Source organism: Sarcophilus harrisii, chromosome 4 (assembly GCF_902635505.1).
Source record: "Sarcophilus harrisii chromosome 4, mSarHar1.11, whole genome shotgun sequence".
NCBI classification, from domain to species: domain Eukaryota; kingdom Metazoa; phylum Chordata; class Mammalia; order Dasyuromorphia; family Dasyuridae; genus Sarcophilus; species Sarcophilus harrisii.
Window position 1 is genome coordinate 113,118,275 of NC_045429.1, and position 16,394 is coordinate 113,134,668.

The 16,394-nt window shown below is 39.5% G+C and overlaps 1 protein-coding gene across 1 annotated transcript in view; it reads right to left on the reverse strand.

The window, feature by feature from the left end:
* Window positions 1-14,401, reverse strand: part of ESRRG (estrogen related receptor gamma) — a 654,372-nt gene extending 639,971 nt beyond the window's left edge. Inside the window, exons 1-2 of the mRNA XM_031937375.1 lie at window positions 14,335-14,401; window positions 11,967-12,066 (exon numbers count right to left, since the gene is read on the reverse strand). The gene's annotated coding sequence lies outside the window, so the exon portion shown is untranslated. The remainder of the gene's footprint in view (window positions 1-11,966; window positions 12,067-14,334) is intronic.
* Window positions 14,402-16,394: the final 1,993 nt, after the last annotated feature.

Consider the following 16,394-nt stretch of genomic DNA (forward strand, 5'->3'; position numbering starts at 1 on the left):
AAAAAAGGGAAAAAATACACAAGAAAGAAAAAAAAGCAAGCAAACAACAACAAAAGGTGAAAATACTATGTTGGGCCCATATTCAGTCTTCCTAGTTTTCTCTCTGGATGGGGATGGTATTTTCCATCACAAGTCTATTGGAATTGCCTTGAATCACCTCATTGTTGAAAAGAGCCAAGTCCATTATAATTGATCATCACATGATTTTATTGTTACTATGTACAATTTTCTCTTTGTTCTGCTCACTTCACTTAGCATCACAGAACAAATATAAAAAAAGTTTTATATGTAACTGGAAAATTATATACATATATTTGTGTATATATTTGAAATGAAGTGATAAAGGCCTTTACCAGGATGGGGGCAATGTTGAAGAAGAAAGAGATCATACAAGAGAGATATTAGGAAGGTCGAAATAACAAGACTCAATAATCACAGGGAATCAAAAATCTTTTCCCCATTTCTAGCACTGCATCCACTCTCCCCGAGCTGTACCTAAATAATTAATAGAATTAACATTCTGTTCTATATCAAATAACCATTTTCAAAGTTTTAGATGAATGTTTCCTAAGCTATATCAGTGTGAAAAATATTAATTTTTAAAAATTAGGCTAGAACACTGTAAAACCTTTTTCTACCTTTAGATGCAAAATACCTGAGTTAAAATCCTTCTTCTGTAACTACCTATGTCACCTCGGGCAAATAACTTTATGGTATTTTGGGCTTCATCAGTAAGATGAGTGGGCAGAACTTGATCATCTCTAAGGCCTCTTTCTGGACAGTGGTTGTGCTGGAGCCAACTCAGAGTTGTTCAAGAGAGGTAGTCATTTGTTAAATTTTTAACATGAGCATTTACACTTTGGTATTCACTTCAGTTCAGTTGGTTTTCCCTACGTCCAACTTTGGCAAAGGGGACTTGAAGTGGTTGACTTTTTCCTTCTTGAGATTATTTTATAGATGAGGAAATTGAGGCAAACAGGATTAAGTGACTTGCCCAAAATGACACAGTAGTAAGTCTCTGAGGTCAGATTTAAATTCAGAAAGAGGTGTCTTCCTGACTTGAGACCTAGCACTCTATTGACTGAAACACCTAGTTGTTACCAGTAATCAGTAAATGCTACCAATCAGAATTTGATTTATTGTTTTGCTGATGGTCTAGACTTAAAAGAAAGCAATAGAAGAAATGTTAATAATTCAGATTAAATCAAAAGTATGTCATAAATTCATTTTTTTTAGATAGCTGGTTGTTAAACACGTACCAACCTATCACTGCTTCCAATTCTAGCTCTGATCCTATATATTAGAGTCTAGATTTTTAAATAAATCCTTGAAATGGGCATGCATAATTGTCATTTGATTTTTACTCATAATAAAAACTAACTTTCCTATAGTAGAATTTTCATATTTATAAACAGCTTTCCTTACAAATACCGTTTGAAGTATGTAGTCAAGTATTTCTATTGTTTGTCTTATTTTTACAGATGACCTTTCTAGGTAAGAACTCTGATACATGAAGAGGTCAGGGTATCTAAAAAAAACACGGGGATCATGCATAAAAAGTAGTGGGTAGCACTAGCAGGCACAGGAAGCAAAACATGGACAGAAGTAGGGAGAAAAAAGATGACTCCTTGCAATAATCCAGCCATAGTATCCACAAAGGGTGGATACAGGGATAGAACACTGGGTCTAGAGTCTGAAAGACTCATTTTTGTAAGTTCAAACCAAGCCTTGGATATTTACTAGTTGTATGACCCTGGGCAAGTCACTTAATCTAGTTTGCCTCAGTTTCTTCATCTATAAAACGATCTAGAGAAAAAATGGCAAATCACTCCAATATCTTTGTTAAGAACATTCCAAATGGGATCACAAAGAGTTGGACATGTCTGAAAAATGACTGAACAAGAGGAAGCATCCACAAATCTTAGTGGTTCATTACATCTGGTCCATGATTATTCCATAACCTAGGCCAGAGCTTTCTGTTTTTCCAGCCACCCCAAAGAAGTACTGAATGATAGTGCTACATTTTATCTCCCACCAGAACTGTGAATTCTAAAGTGGCTGTGTCTTGGGAGTCAGTGAAATGAAAGCAAAATTAGAGTGTAACTCACCTGGATATGCAAGCGGATATATAGGTGTTTGCATCCCTTTCTATATGGATATGTTATACCTGTTATTTTCCTTTGTTATTTATGCTATTTCACAACTTAATTAAATATTTTTGCTCTTTGATTTATGCATCTCAGGTATGCCTAGCAATAAAGTAATTTGCCAGCTAGAAGTTGAAAAGCTATTGCTCCATTGAATCTGGGAGTAGCTAAACAGTGTGTTACAGGTGAGTGGAATATGGTAAATGATCCACATTTCCTTAACCTCTCTAAGGGTAATGAACAAAACCTCATTCTTAATCCACCTCTGTTTCAGGAGATCAGATAAGTTGATTGATGGGATATAGATAGGTTTGCTTCTCCTAAACTTGCCATACCATCGCCTATTTCAGCAGGAGTCAATATGTACTTGGGTTTATTCTTTGCTAAGGCTTTTTCTCATGTATTTATCCCATCTAACCTAAAACACAGGCTTAAGTTTTACTCAAGAAGCTGAGTAGTACTCAGTGGGTAGCTTCCTGTGTGTGATTGACAAGCCAACTATACTTTTAGATTAGCCGCAGTAGCAATAACCTGTGGTGATAGGGTTTTTTAAATGTGGCCTTTTAAAAAAGTTGTTTATGAATATGTCTGTTCTGTATGAATATGTACTATTCCTGTGCACACAGACCATTCTGGAAGCCAAAAGATTGGGTTGAATTCATATAACTGCTCTGGGGGTTCATTTTTTCATCAACTTCTTCCCCTCAAAAGTGATATATGTTTGTGTAGACAGAGTATTAGTCCTATAATGTTCCTCTATCTTGTTGTCTTTTGACAGAATTATCGTGTCTAGAATATATTAAAACAATCTAGTATCTCCTTTTCCAGGCTATACACCGACTTTTCTTGTGGTTTTCCCTTTCCTTCCAGGAATTTCACAAAGAAGTCACTTGAGGTTTATGTAGGCACGTGTCTGCACTTTGAATGTGAGAGACTCCTCTGTTCAGATCATATTGTCAGCCTTTCCTTTTGATTTTCCTGGTAGTTGTTAGTTTAAGGCAGATCCTTAATGTTATTTAAACATAGGAGGCCTTTAAATTTTATTTACTGGTAGATTAATGTGATTAAAAAAAAAAGCCAAAACACCACCCACAACCTCTTGAAATAAAAGATTTCATTCACTAGGATTGACACTTATCTGAGTTCCTTAGGAGTTTTTCTCATTGAGGGTAGTTAAAGTCATTGAACTGCTTCCTTTCCTCAAATTACAGCAGTAACTTCAGGCACACATTTACAATGGCAATCTAGGACAATGTCTAATAAAGTACATTTAATAAAATGGAAGTTTCAGAGAAATAGAAGAGCTCTCCTTACTAAACCCCTACCCCATCAGTCTGAGTATCATCAGTATGAGTAAGGAATGTGTGTGTTGTACCCCCAAAAGCATCATACCCTTACAAAGTCACCCTTCAGTGCTAAGCACACAACTCAAAAAACCTTTCAATGGTGAAAAATGCATCCCAGAAGACCAGTGACAGACAACTTTTCCTTGATTAGTTCCTCGATTTAATTTTGCCCTTACTTATTAACCCTTTGTTCTTGAATGGCATTTTCGGTTTGTCATTGTCTAGTTTAGTTTGCCAGAAGAAACGTCAACTTCTCTAATGCTCTTTCTCTGTTCCAAATTTGCACTGTCAGCATTTCAGCTGATTTAGCCATTATTGATTACTGTATTTGTGTAGGGAAGAGTTTCCCCTTGTGAATTGCATTGAATAAGTTTTACTCAAATATTACAGCACATTAATAGTTCTGGTGAGAATAGTAATATCATTTATCACATGTCAATATATTTACTTGAATATAAACTAGCAGCTACCAACCACAATTGTTTCAGTTAAAAGAATATTTAAGAAAAGGTACAGAGAAGCACTTCAAAGACCCTTATTTATTGTCTAATTCTTTCTTTTAGGCTAGTGGTCTCAAAAATACCAAGGAAGATAGCCTGAGGAGCCAACATGACCCGAACTGTTGTGGGATTGGTCAAAAAGGAGGTGTCTTTGAGGAATAGACAATAGTGGGGCTTGTCTAGAATATAACCACCTATTGTTATCCTCCGACCCTCCTCCTAATTGACCTCTCATTCCACTTCCAACTCCCATTTTCCTTTTTTCAACCAATTATAGACTCCTCAGGACAATGACAACTTAACCAACACCTTTTCACTTATAGCAACAGCTGTGAAAGTTCCACTGAGAAATCTGTCCCTCCAAATATCCAACAGATCCAAGTAATCACCAGATCACTTGGTAACTGGAGCTTTGCTCCATTGCAGGTGAAGTTCTGTGCTTTAGGGCAATGCCTTGGTTAATAAGAGCCCATACTACTTCCCTTTACATTTTGGGTGGTATATGATACATCTCATAGGATGAGCAGGCCTAGATAACATGACTATATCTCATTATAAACTTTCCTATCTCCCTCCTATGGGGGGCACCATCATTTATTTGCAAACTCACAGTCAGTGATTCATTACTTTCACTCACTTCACTTATTTAATAAATTGTCAGACCTTGGCAATTTCCACAATCACAGTTTCTCTCCCATCTGACTCCATCTTTTTTATTTCAACAGCCTAGGTTCTCATAACTATTAGCTTAGACTATTGAAACAACTGCCTCATTGGGCTCTCAACGAGAAGGGGCTCTTTTCCCCTTTTTCAACCCATCCTTCACACAACTGCCAAAGACATTTGAAATTGTAAATCTGAGTGGATCTTTCAATAACCAATACACTCCAGCAACTTCCTGTTGACTTTAGTAGTGTCCAATATAATTTCATCTATCTCATTCATTTTTAATTTCTATTTTTATGAAATTTTATAATATGTATATATTATATGTATAATTGTGTGTATAATTATAATGCAGTAGAGCATGTACATATTTAGTGATAAGGACTGGGCCAGTGATTTCAAGAGGGAACTTCCAGGAAGCTTGCTACCCAAGTAGGTCAGCACCTTCTCTGCTACTTAAAAAATTTAGAGAATTTCCAAGGGCACAATGAGATTAATAGATTTGCCCAGGGCCACATAGCCACTAGGTTTTAGGGGCAGGTCTTCCTAGGTTCAAGGTTAGCTCCCATTCCATTATGTTCTGAGATTTAACATAAAACATAAAGAGTATATGCTGTGTATTGTATATATATTTTAGGGATGTATGCTCATTTTTTTTTTACAGATAGGGTGAACGGTCAAATAAGTTTGGAGGCTTCAGTTCTAAATAATGAAACACTTTCTCCTGAAGATATATATTGTTGCTATTAGTATGATACAAATGCACTATTGATCCAAAAATTGGGGAAGGGGATAACAGTAAATATATTAAGTATGGAAATTATTTTCCTGTTGGAGAGAATGTGGAAAATTGGGACACTAATGCATTGTTGGTAGAGTTGTGAGCTGATCCAACCATTCTGGAAAGCAATTTGGAACTATGCCCAAAGAGCAACCAAACTGTGCATATGCTTTGATTCAGCAATACCACTACTGTGGTATCCTCAAGAGATCTTAAAAAGGGAAAAGGATCTACATGTACACAAACATTTTTAGTAGCCCTTTTCTTGGTGGTAAAATATTGAAAATCGAGGGGATGCCCATCAACTGGGGAATGGTTGAATAAGCTTTGGTAAATGAATGTGATGGAATATTATTGTACAATAAGAAATCATGAACAGGCAGATTTCAGAAAACCTGGAAAGACTTGTATGAATTGATGCAAAATGAAATGAGCAGAATCAAGAAAATACTGCACACAGTCTGTATTAGCAACATTGTGTGATGATCAACTATGAATGATTCAGCTCTTCTCAGAAACAAAATGATCCATGACAAGCACAAAGGATTCAAAAAGGAAAATGCTATCCATATCCAGTAAAGAACTGATGAACTCTGATGCAGATTGAAGTATATTATTTTTACTTTTTTCATATTTACCTTTTGATCCGTTTCTTCTTTTACAACTGATATGGAAATATATTTTATATGATAGCACATGCATCAACTGTATCAAACTGCCTATTATGTTTGGAAGAGGGGAGGGGAGGGAGAAAGAGAGAAAAGGAAAAAGAAAAATTTGGAACTCAAAATCTTGTAAAAATGAATGCTAAAAATTTTCTTGACATGTAACTAGGAAGGGGAATATATATTATTAAAATATTTTCCTTGCGTAAGAAAATAGTAAGCATTTTCTTAACATCTTTTAGTCTAACAAGAGATGGGGGAGGTAGAATGGGAAAGTATGGTAGTATAGGAAAGCCCACCAAACACCCAACAAAAACTATGGGGAAATTGAATTAAAATATCCACCCTTTGTTTTGGTGAATGAATGGACACATTCACGTATTTTAGAAAACATAATTATTTAATGAATTTGACACAATTCCACTGAAGTTCTGAGAATAAATCAAGCAGTTAGGAAAGTTTGAATATTTTTGCATTTCCTCTGGTGCTATGTTCTTTGCTATGACTTTAAAATAATCACTAGAAAAATTCAGCTTGAAAAGTTTTCTGTTTGTTTTTCATGACATCTCATCAAAGTGAAAGCTACCATGTAGGGAATAAATCTACTTAAATGTCAGCCTGATCCATTTATACAATTTAAGGGAAAAGAAAGGGTTATACAGATATTTTGATGATGTAGATTAAAAATCTTATACTCCTCTTAAATATCTGTCTTTTTTTAGATCAAAACAAAATTTTAGGCTGAATTCCAGAAGAACTGGAGTGTCTCAATTGTGAGCTTCAATGTATGCATATTTGTTTTTATTTTTAACAATAATACTTTAAAATCAAATCAATTAAATAATTGTGTCTAATTAAATAACTTAAATTTAATAACTACTACTTGCATAATCTTTTTCAGATATTATCTCATTTCATCCTCACAACAATCCTAGGAGGTAGGTAATACTATTATCTACATTTTACAGATGAGGAAACTGGGGCAGACAGAGGTAAAATGACTTGGTCAGGCTCACACAGTAAGTAAATGTCTGAGACTCAGGTCTTCTTGACTCTGGGTCCAATCCTCTGTCCACTGAAAGCCTCTGTTTTGGAGAAAAACACAAACTGAAGACAATCTGTTGTAGATGAAGAAAAACTTGATGAACAACAAAAAAACTTAATTCAGAACAGGAGACACTAATGAGGATACTCAAGATATCTTAGTACACATGGTCACATTCTAAAAATAACCATTTGAAAAACTGAGTTCTGATGAGGAATAAATACACAAAGTTACAATTGTCTGACACTGTCATCTTTTTAGTTAAAGAAGAAAATTAAATTGAAGGGGAGCTATATACAGGTCAACCAGAGAAGAAGAAAGCCTATTTATTTCACAGAGTTATTAACATTTTTAATGCTCTACTCTGAACACTTACTAATCAAGTAAAATCCTAGAAGAAAAATTTCCTGAGTTTCTTAGTACCTATGTTTTTCTCATGAAGATCTTTCATGTTCTTTCCAAAACTTTAAGAATTAATTCTTACTTGGATACTATGAACCTGTCTTTGTTGGTATGAATTATTTCTTTACTACTTTCCCTTCTGAGGGTTATAGCAAGACTTATGTACATATGGTTTGAAAATATGGGTCCTCAAATGGTACCTGGAGATTTGGGACACGAGAGACAAAATTTAGCCTTTTTGAAAGTGGCTAGAGAAGTTTTTGTATATTATACCTATTGAACAGGAATTCTTAATCTTTGACCTGTGAACTTGATTTTTCTAAATATTTTGCTTTTCAATAAAATTGTATTCTGCTATTATTTAATATATTTTATTTAACACATTAAAGCATCATTCTGAGAAAAGAATCCATGGGTTCCACTGGACTGAGAAGGGATCCATGACCCAAAACATGTTAGAATCTGTGCTATAGGGAGTGAAATTGTGGATCAATTTAGATTTCCGAAAAATTACTAAACATTTAAATAATCTTGTTCTGTACTTGTTCCTGATTCTTTCCTGGAGAAGAAGAAAATACTCAAAGATTTCATCATTAGAGGAGAATAAGTAATTAATGAGAATGGAGAATCCTTTTTCAGTTGATGAACATCAGAGTTGCCTACTTGGTATTTACACTGGCAGGGGAGCTATCAGGATTAGAGAAGTAGTAAGAGTATAACTTTTCCTTAATCTTGGCCATTCTTGTATTCATTCTGTACTTCAAGTTTCTGTAAATAAACAATAAATCATCCCAAATTCAGTACTCCAAACTAGTTTGCCAAGCAGTTAGAAAAGTCCCTCATTTAATTGCTGATTGTTTTAATACAGGAACAATTTCTACTGTGATTTACTTTAAAAGATGTTTTTAAGAAGTGCTGAGAAGTGCAGGTAAAATAAGTAGCTCTATCCAGTGAGCCTGTGATAACTTCCTTCCTATGCCTGGTTTATTAATGTTCAGATCTATTTTTGAAAATTTCAGCTAGGACATTATTTTGCTCCATTGATAGATACTGCTTTTCATTCCTTTTTTATTTCTGGGATTATGGAATTTCCCCCTCCGATTCCCAGTTTCTTGCTTTTTAAAACTGGGAAACAAGGGGTTCTACAACCCTAAAAGAACCACTCTTTTTATGGCTATAATTTTCTCTTATATTTTTCTTCCTCTATTATTCTTTTCTCTCCTCCCCTTCCCCTTCATGCCCTTTGCAAATTTTGACTGTGGAAATCTCATCCCAAATAATTTGGTCAAAAGTACTAGTACTTTCTATCTATTCTCCAAGATAGGTCTCAAGGTTCAGCTATGACATAAAGCAAGAGAAAAGTTGTGACATTAGAGAAGAAATAATGGAAGGATAATTGAAGGGATGGAGAAAATCTCCAGCAGGTTGGAAGCTTGCTATTCCAAATGCTGTCTATTCTTTTTTTTTTCCCATTCAGTGCCTTTTCCATATTTTTTTTCTTGTATTCCTATTTTTTCTTCCTTTTTCTTTTTGGCCTTCCCTCAGTGCAGGCACCTAGGAAAAGCTGAATCTTGACTTGTCTTGTAACAAAAACAGAAAAATAGATTTCTCTCTTAAGATAGCACTAAAATAGAATCCAGAGAGTTCATAGCTTCTCTTAGCTAAAAGGAACTTTCCCTTTCTCAAAATCTCCATTCGTAGGAATGAGAAATAAACCCTTGTTATTCAATAGGCTATGAATATTAGATATAAAAACTTAACAGAATAGCACTAATATTTCTTGCTCCTCTCCCTTTACTCGAACTTACTGTCTGTGATCATTCAAACATGAACCTTTTAGGGGAAAAAAACGCACCATAAGTCAGGCATTAAGAATCCTGGTAGTAGAAAGTGTATCTATGTACTTTCACACTCATCATCCCCTCTCCTGGGGTTTTAGATAACATGGCATCCCAATAACCTGGGGTGTTTCCTATAGGTTATGTGTGGCATAAAAACAGGGAGAAAAGGGAGACAGAAAAAGAGAGAAAGAAGAGAGGACAAGAGAAGCCTTGCTATTATAAAAGAAAAAAAAAAGAAAGACAGAAACTTGTGCTTCAAGTTAGCAAGAGAGTTTTCATTGTGTTATCCTGTTTTGCTTTTCTTCCTTTCTCTTTTTCCCCTCTTCCCCTTCTAATTCCCAGAGGAAAAAAGTTCACTGGAAAAGATAAGGGGCAACAGCAACAACAAAAAATCTCAAAGTTGTGCTTCAGTGAAAGGGCAAACGAGTTTCTCCCTAGCTTCCTCCTGTCTCAAATAGAAATCTGGGGGAATGGGCGATACATTGGGAACTTCAAGAGGGAATCTGTGAGAGAGATAGTCTGCCCTTTTCCAGATCTCCCATACCTCTGGAAAGCTGAGTGACTTTTTCTCTAGCCCACATTCCCCACATTAGGAAGCACAGCCCCAATAGCTGCAGGAAATGAAAGTTTCCTCAGCCCTTAAGTTTGAGGACACATCTGCCCTTAGCCCTGGGGTCCCAGAATGAACTCAGATTTCTGAAAGGTGTATTCCACGGCCTGCTGCCAGTGAAGGGCCCTAAATCCCGGTACCAGTTCTAGCCAAGCAAAACCCTGTCAGTCAGTCAATCCCTCTTACTCGGATCAGCCACCACTTGAGCACTGGAGATAAGCTAAAAGAAAAGAAAGCTAAAAACAGACCTCACCCTCAAGCAGCGTAAATCTAACGAGGAGTGTATAAATTCTTCGAAAGGCACCGAGATGTATGCTTAAGAAGGGGAAGCAAGGTTATATTCTACCTTTTACCTGTAATGATGGATTAATTGAACCAATCATTTGTGGCGGCAACGCCCTCAATCGCTTTTATAACTACTTTAGGCACAATCATCCTAGTTTTTCTGGATCTTAATTCATCACGGGGCAATAAGATGGCCAGCTCAGGGCAGAAGTGCTAGCCAGGAATGATGCTGGTCTTTCCTCTCCAAAGGCTAGAGAAAGGACATTTCCCGTAAGTTTCTCTCTCCCTGAGAACTTGGTGGTGGACTGTATGGGAAAAGGTTAAATACCCGAAGTTCGTGCCCGGGAGATGGGAAAGCCGAAGGGTAGTCTTGGAGAAGCATTAAAACCACCTGTCCTTATCTCTGCTCCCCAGCATTTTTTTTTTTTTTTTTAGAGCTTTTCTCGCATTTTCTCGGTACCGGTGTGAACAGATTGCAAAATCACACACACGCGCGCACACACACGTAGGATCCCTTTGCCTCTTTATCCTCAAAACCTTTTCTCATTTGGAAAATTTCTTTCTTCCTCTCCGGGTCACACATCTTCCCTGCTCCCTGAGCTGCGGTGCACAGAAAGGACCATATACCTAAAGGCCTCCTCTTGCTCTATCTTCCCCACTGTCCTTTATAGGCGCCAGAAGCACAGGTATCTACAATAGCACATATTCCTTCCACCCATCCGGTCCCCTTCCCATATGTCAAGAGTCAGGGCAGATTTCAGGCAAATCATCCCACACAAGTGCAAAGATTTCTGTTTTGACCTCTGATTTCTTAAACACACGTTATCTTTATCTCTGGTGCGACTGGTGTAAGGAAGGCACGCGTCACAAGTTAAGTCCCTGAAATCTTCCCCAGTCCTCCATCACTTCAGATGCAGGGACTCGAAATGTAGTCCTATGTGTAGTGAGAAGAAAGACACTTTAAACTCTTTTTCTTCTTCTCTGTCTAGGGATTGCAATTTAAGTCTTCGTCTGTTCTCTTTCCACCTCACAAGTCTACCTCCCCCTCCCCACTTATTACCCTGACTGATTGTCTCTCGTTGGGTTGTGATTTAGCCAGATCAATGCTCGCATTGCTGAGGGATTGTTCCGATGGTCCGTGCTACAACGCCACTGCCCCTTTGTTACCTGCAGGGCCAACTCATCTCCAAGACTTTGAGGCAAGACGTATATCTGCACATGTAACCCTCACTCCCATCTCCCACATTTACTCCTGTGCATTGGGGGAAAAAAAAAATCCTTCCCGCCACCTAACCGGCCTGTGCTCCCAGTCCTCCCCAGCCTGGTTTCCTTTTATCTCTATTACATTGATTCATGCTTTTTCTCCTCTTTAAAAGAAAGTGTGGCTTGCTTTTTTTTTTTTTTTTTTTTTTTTTTTTTTTTTAAGACGCAAACTGGACAGAGTTGAAATCGGAGTGGGAGGGGGGAGAGAAAGATCAGAGAATGCGAACCAGCGGAGATGGGGAGTGAATACAGAAAGAATGAGAAGAGAAGAGTGAAGCAAGGTGAAAAGGGCAGAGGAGGAGTGGGAGAAGCAGGGAAGTGAGCGGGGACACAGACAGGGACAAGGACGAGTGCGCATTCACTTGCGGCTGCTCTCAGCCTGCCTGTGCGGAGTGTGTCTGCGGCGCGGACTCACATGGTTGGCCTGCCTGCAGGATCCGCTCTCTCAACAACTAGCGAGTATAAGTCTGGCTTCGGGATCTTGCCGCTTTCTTCCCCCCTGTAGATGGTAGCAGCTAGGGCAGAAACAAAACAAAACAATTCACCAAATAAAACAGTCTCTCTCTCTCTCTCTCTCTCTCTCTCACACACACACACACACACACACACACACACACACACACACACACACCCCCGCTACGGGGAACGCTTTCACTTCTCGCTGGAAAACCGACAAGCCAGAGCGCCGAGATTACTCCCGCCTGGTGTGTGTAGCCTATAAATAGAGAACTTTTTGATGGAATCAGCTAACAAATGAGAGGAGAAGGCGTAATTTTGCGCTGGAGCCCCCCTTTCCCAGGGAAGACCGGACTCCCCCATATGCAGCTGCTGGAGTGAAAGTTAGGGGTGGAGGAGAATTAGAAGTGAGGAGGGAGCGTGGAATTTGATTTTATTGCAATTTACCGGAGTTGTGTTTGTTTGACTTTCGAGGTTGGAAGAAAGGAGGAAGAGTCCCTTCACTCTTGTGTCTCCACCCTTCTTCCCAGTACCCCTCCTGGTCCTCTTTCCAGCCTCCCATCAACCTTAGCCGGCAAGTTGAGGGGACGAGTCATTGGGGGAAAAAATCGCCAAGGAAAGCGGAATCTAGTTAGCTCTTAGGTTAATAGGGGGAGGGAGGGGTCGATTGGGGGAAAGGGGGAGTTAACTTATGAATGGCTAGGGGATGGTAGTGGGAGAGCTGGGTCTATTTTCATCTCCAGTGCCGGGAAGAATAAGGTGATCAGGTTGGTTGCGCATTCTGGGGACACTTCCAGGATTCTTTTTTTTTTTTTCTCAGCCTTCTGAAAAGGGAACTTAAAGTGGGGTAGCTATTTTCAGAGGGAAAGAAAAAGTGAGATAGGAGAGGAGAGTTTGAATGCGTCATGAAAGGTTGATCCCCTGATTTGCAGGTCTCAAAACCAGCGATAACCTCCTCATCTTTGGCACAGATCCTATCTTTAAGTATGGGTTTGAGATATCAAAGATGCAGAAATGGCTCGGTTTAGTGCCGGGATTGATGGATGAAGTTAGTCTATTCAGTAAGGAACTCTCTCGGTCCCTTCAGGAAAAAGAGTGCGGCCGCTCTGCAGAAGCCAGTTTCCTAGAAGCACTCTGAGGGCCTAGTACAGTGCGAACCTTCTTTTGACTCAGTGATTCCAACTTAATTTTGACCTCTGTCCCCCTCACTCTTTTCGCTTCTGCTTTTTTCAGACCCGCGGTGTTGCTGTTGCCCGGATTATTTCGGTTGTAGTTTTCGATAAGGGCATTCCTTTCTAAAAAGGAAAGCTTCAGGACCTAGCTGTATGCGGTTAGGGGGGCTATTCCTCCTCATTGTTTTCTGCCCTGCTCGGAAAAGCAGGAGAGTAGCGCTCTTGTGAGCACCAGTGAGATTGTGCTCAGGTAGAAAGGTACAGTTCCTCAATCTTTGTCCTACATAGGGCATGTCCCTCAAAAGATTAGTGAAGGCAGCAAAAAGTTTCTGTTACCGAGGGATGGTAACCTTTTTGGGTAAAATTAAACAGAAGGGAGAAGAGCAAATGGCACTCTGATGCACTCTTTTTCTTGAAGGTCCAATTGCTAGATGAGGCCTGACCTGTCATCTCCAACCAAGGAATAGATACCTGCTGGAAAGGGTAGAGAGTGGAGAGAAGGAAGAAAGTAGCCTTTCCTTTCCTCTATCCCTTCCCTTGAGCATTAGTGACCCAGCTACTTTCCTTTTATAAAGAAATGGGAAGGTTTCTCTCCTTTTTTGTCTGTTCTCTCCTCCTTTACCCACCCTTTCCTCTAGACAGAAGTTTCCAAACCAAGAGAAATCCAGAAGGGGAAGAACAAATACTGGTCGGGGAGGAGCAGGAAATTGGCTATACTCACCGGTAGCTCCAATATTAAAGCAAAAGTAATTCTTGTTTAGGCCCAGTGAGTCTAGATCAGCATAGCAAGATGTGGAAAGCAGGGGGAAAGATAGAGGGATAATAGAATCTACATTTCTTCTCTTTACTTCCCTTCCTCACTCTTTTCCCCACTCCCTTCCCCATATTCAGGCTCTGTTCGGGACTTAGGTGTATTTGTCTTTATTGGAAAACCAAACCAGCTTTAAGCCAGCTACAGATGTGTCTCTGTAACCTGGCCATTACAGAAGTCCTGGCATTTTTCTGTTGCCTTTCTCTCAAAATAACAATCCTCTGTCTCTGGAGACATGGGTGTATAGTTAGTTCTCTGTCAGCTTGGCTGCTAAAGGTTGTTCACAGCTGGGGAGTTGGGAGGTTCGCCCCCTCCCACTTGCCCCATGGTCCCAGGCCACATACCTGTCACGGCAGTCCTGCTGGGAACAATTGACCTATCTTGGAAAACAGAGATCGGGTGTGCTTTCCCTCTCCCAGTCTCTGACCCCACCCTTCCTCCTCCCTCCCTTTCCCCAAGAAAACCAGGCCAGAAGTGGGACGGTCTCTTACTGGTCATTGGCCTTTCCTGAGTGTTTGGAGCCCCAGGAACTCTTATACCCCTTACACCTTTAGTCCAGTCTGTAGAAACCAGTTGGCTAAAACCAGTTACCATGATCACTGTGAGCTATCCTGTGATTGTCACAGTTCTTGCCACCACCATCACCTCAATTTTCAGGAAAATGTTTCAAAACTTTGGAAATATTAAAACAAAGAGGGGCAGGAAATTCTTTGTATAGGGAGAGGGCAGTGTTTCTTGGGAGAGGGAACCTTAGATGTACTTCCAGGAGTCTTAAGGACTTATTTGGGGGAACAGCTACTTGAGAAAAAGACAGAGGAAACCCTTTCCCATTTCACTTTCTCCAGATGCAGCTCGCTTCTTTTGTTTTCTGCCTAAGGGAAAGCAGCCGGGTGTGATGGATCTTTTTAGATCCCATCAGCGGCAGAAAAATCCTGGTGATAACGATTATCTCTCGCTCTCTCTATCTCCCCATCTCCCTAATTCATCTCGCTCCTGCTTCAGACCCCCGGGAAGACTGAGTAGGGTCTGGGGTTGTTTCTCACTGAGTGATCCCACTGGGACTCTGCTTTTGCTACCCTGGGCGGAAGGGCGAGGGAAAGGGAAAGACACGATTCCATCCCTTTCTTTCTTCTCTCCTCTGGACTGGGGAGGGAGGACGCAGAGCGTTTCTTTTCTGCAAAGCCCTGCGCTCCTCTCAAGTGATTTTAGTCTGGCGCTTCGGTCTATCCATATACATTTCCAATCTCATGGCTCATAAACTATTAGCAAAATGGTTTCATTATTCACCTTCTGTATCCTACAAAAGAGAGAAAGAGGGACAGACAGGAAAGAAGAAGGAGGGGGTGATGGTGGCGGAGATCATGGATGACAATGAATCGGTTGGCGTTTAAATCATAGCTCAGGCTTCCTTCTCAAACTGACATTCAACAAATCTGGTCGGTTTCCAGATATTCTGTAGTCTGTCCCTGAGTGTCTCTGTCTACCAGAGCCCCCCTCCTCCCCTTTCCTTCCCTCCCTCTCACTTTCCTTCTCCCTCTCCCTCTTCTCTCCCAAACAAAGATCTGAATGAATCAACACGATAAGCCAACTTCATTATTTCTTTTGTTATGTTTTGTCAATTAGTCATTTTAGTTTAGGAAAATAAAGATAAGTGGTGATTAGTACTTTCCCATTCTTTTGAGGTAGTGATGACTGGTGGTAGTGATTGTGGTGAGATCCCTACTTCCCAAAAGAAATTGAAGTTGATGGCTTAGAAATTGATTGAGTTGTAAGATTAGAGGAAACCGACATGTCTGGTGAAAAAAAAAAACACTTATCTAGTTTTATGTTTTGTAAGAAATCTGTACGGGAACTTGGACAGGTTGGAAAAGGAGTGAGGAAGGAGTTGAGTGTAGTTGACTTTTTTTTTGGGGGGGGGAGGGAGGAAGAAGGAGAGAGACAGACAGACAGAGACAGGCAATATATGTATGCCTATATGTTGATAGATGTCTTCACTTGGGGTCTTTTTGGGGTTAGATGAAAACAAAAGAAACATGAATAATGTGATATAACCCAAATAACCCAATGAGAACAGTGATGGTGAAGACAAATTGCTGTGAAGGCCTGAAAACAGAAAGCAAAGCCTGCCTGTTTCATTACTGCAAGACACAGTGGATGCACCATTACAGCTTCAGACAAGTGGTATCAGGAACTGCTGCTGCTTCTCTCCAAATTACAATTGTCTTCACTATTTCCCAATTTATATAAATTTCTCTCTCTCTCTCTCTCTCTCTCTCTCTCTCTGTCTTTGTGTGTCTGTGCCTGTCTCTTGTGTGTTTCTCTCTGTGTTTCTATTTCTCTGTCTCTGTCTCTCTCTGTATGTCTCTCTCTCTCTGTCTCTCTCTGTCTCTGTCTCTCTGTCTCT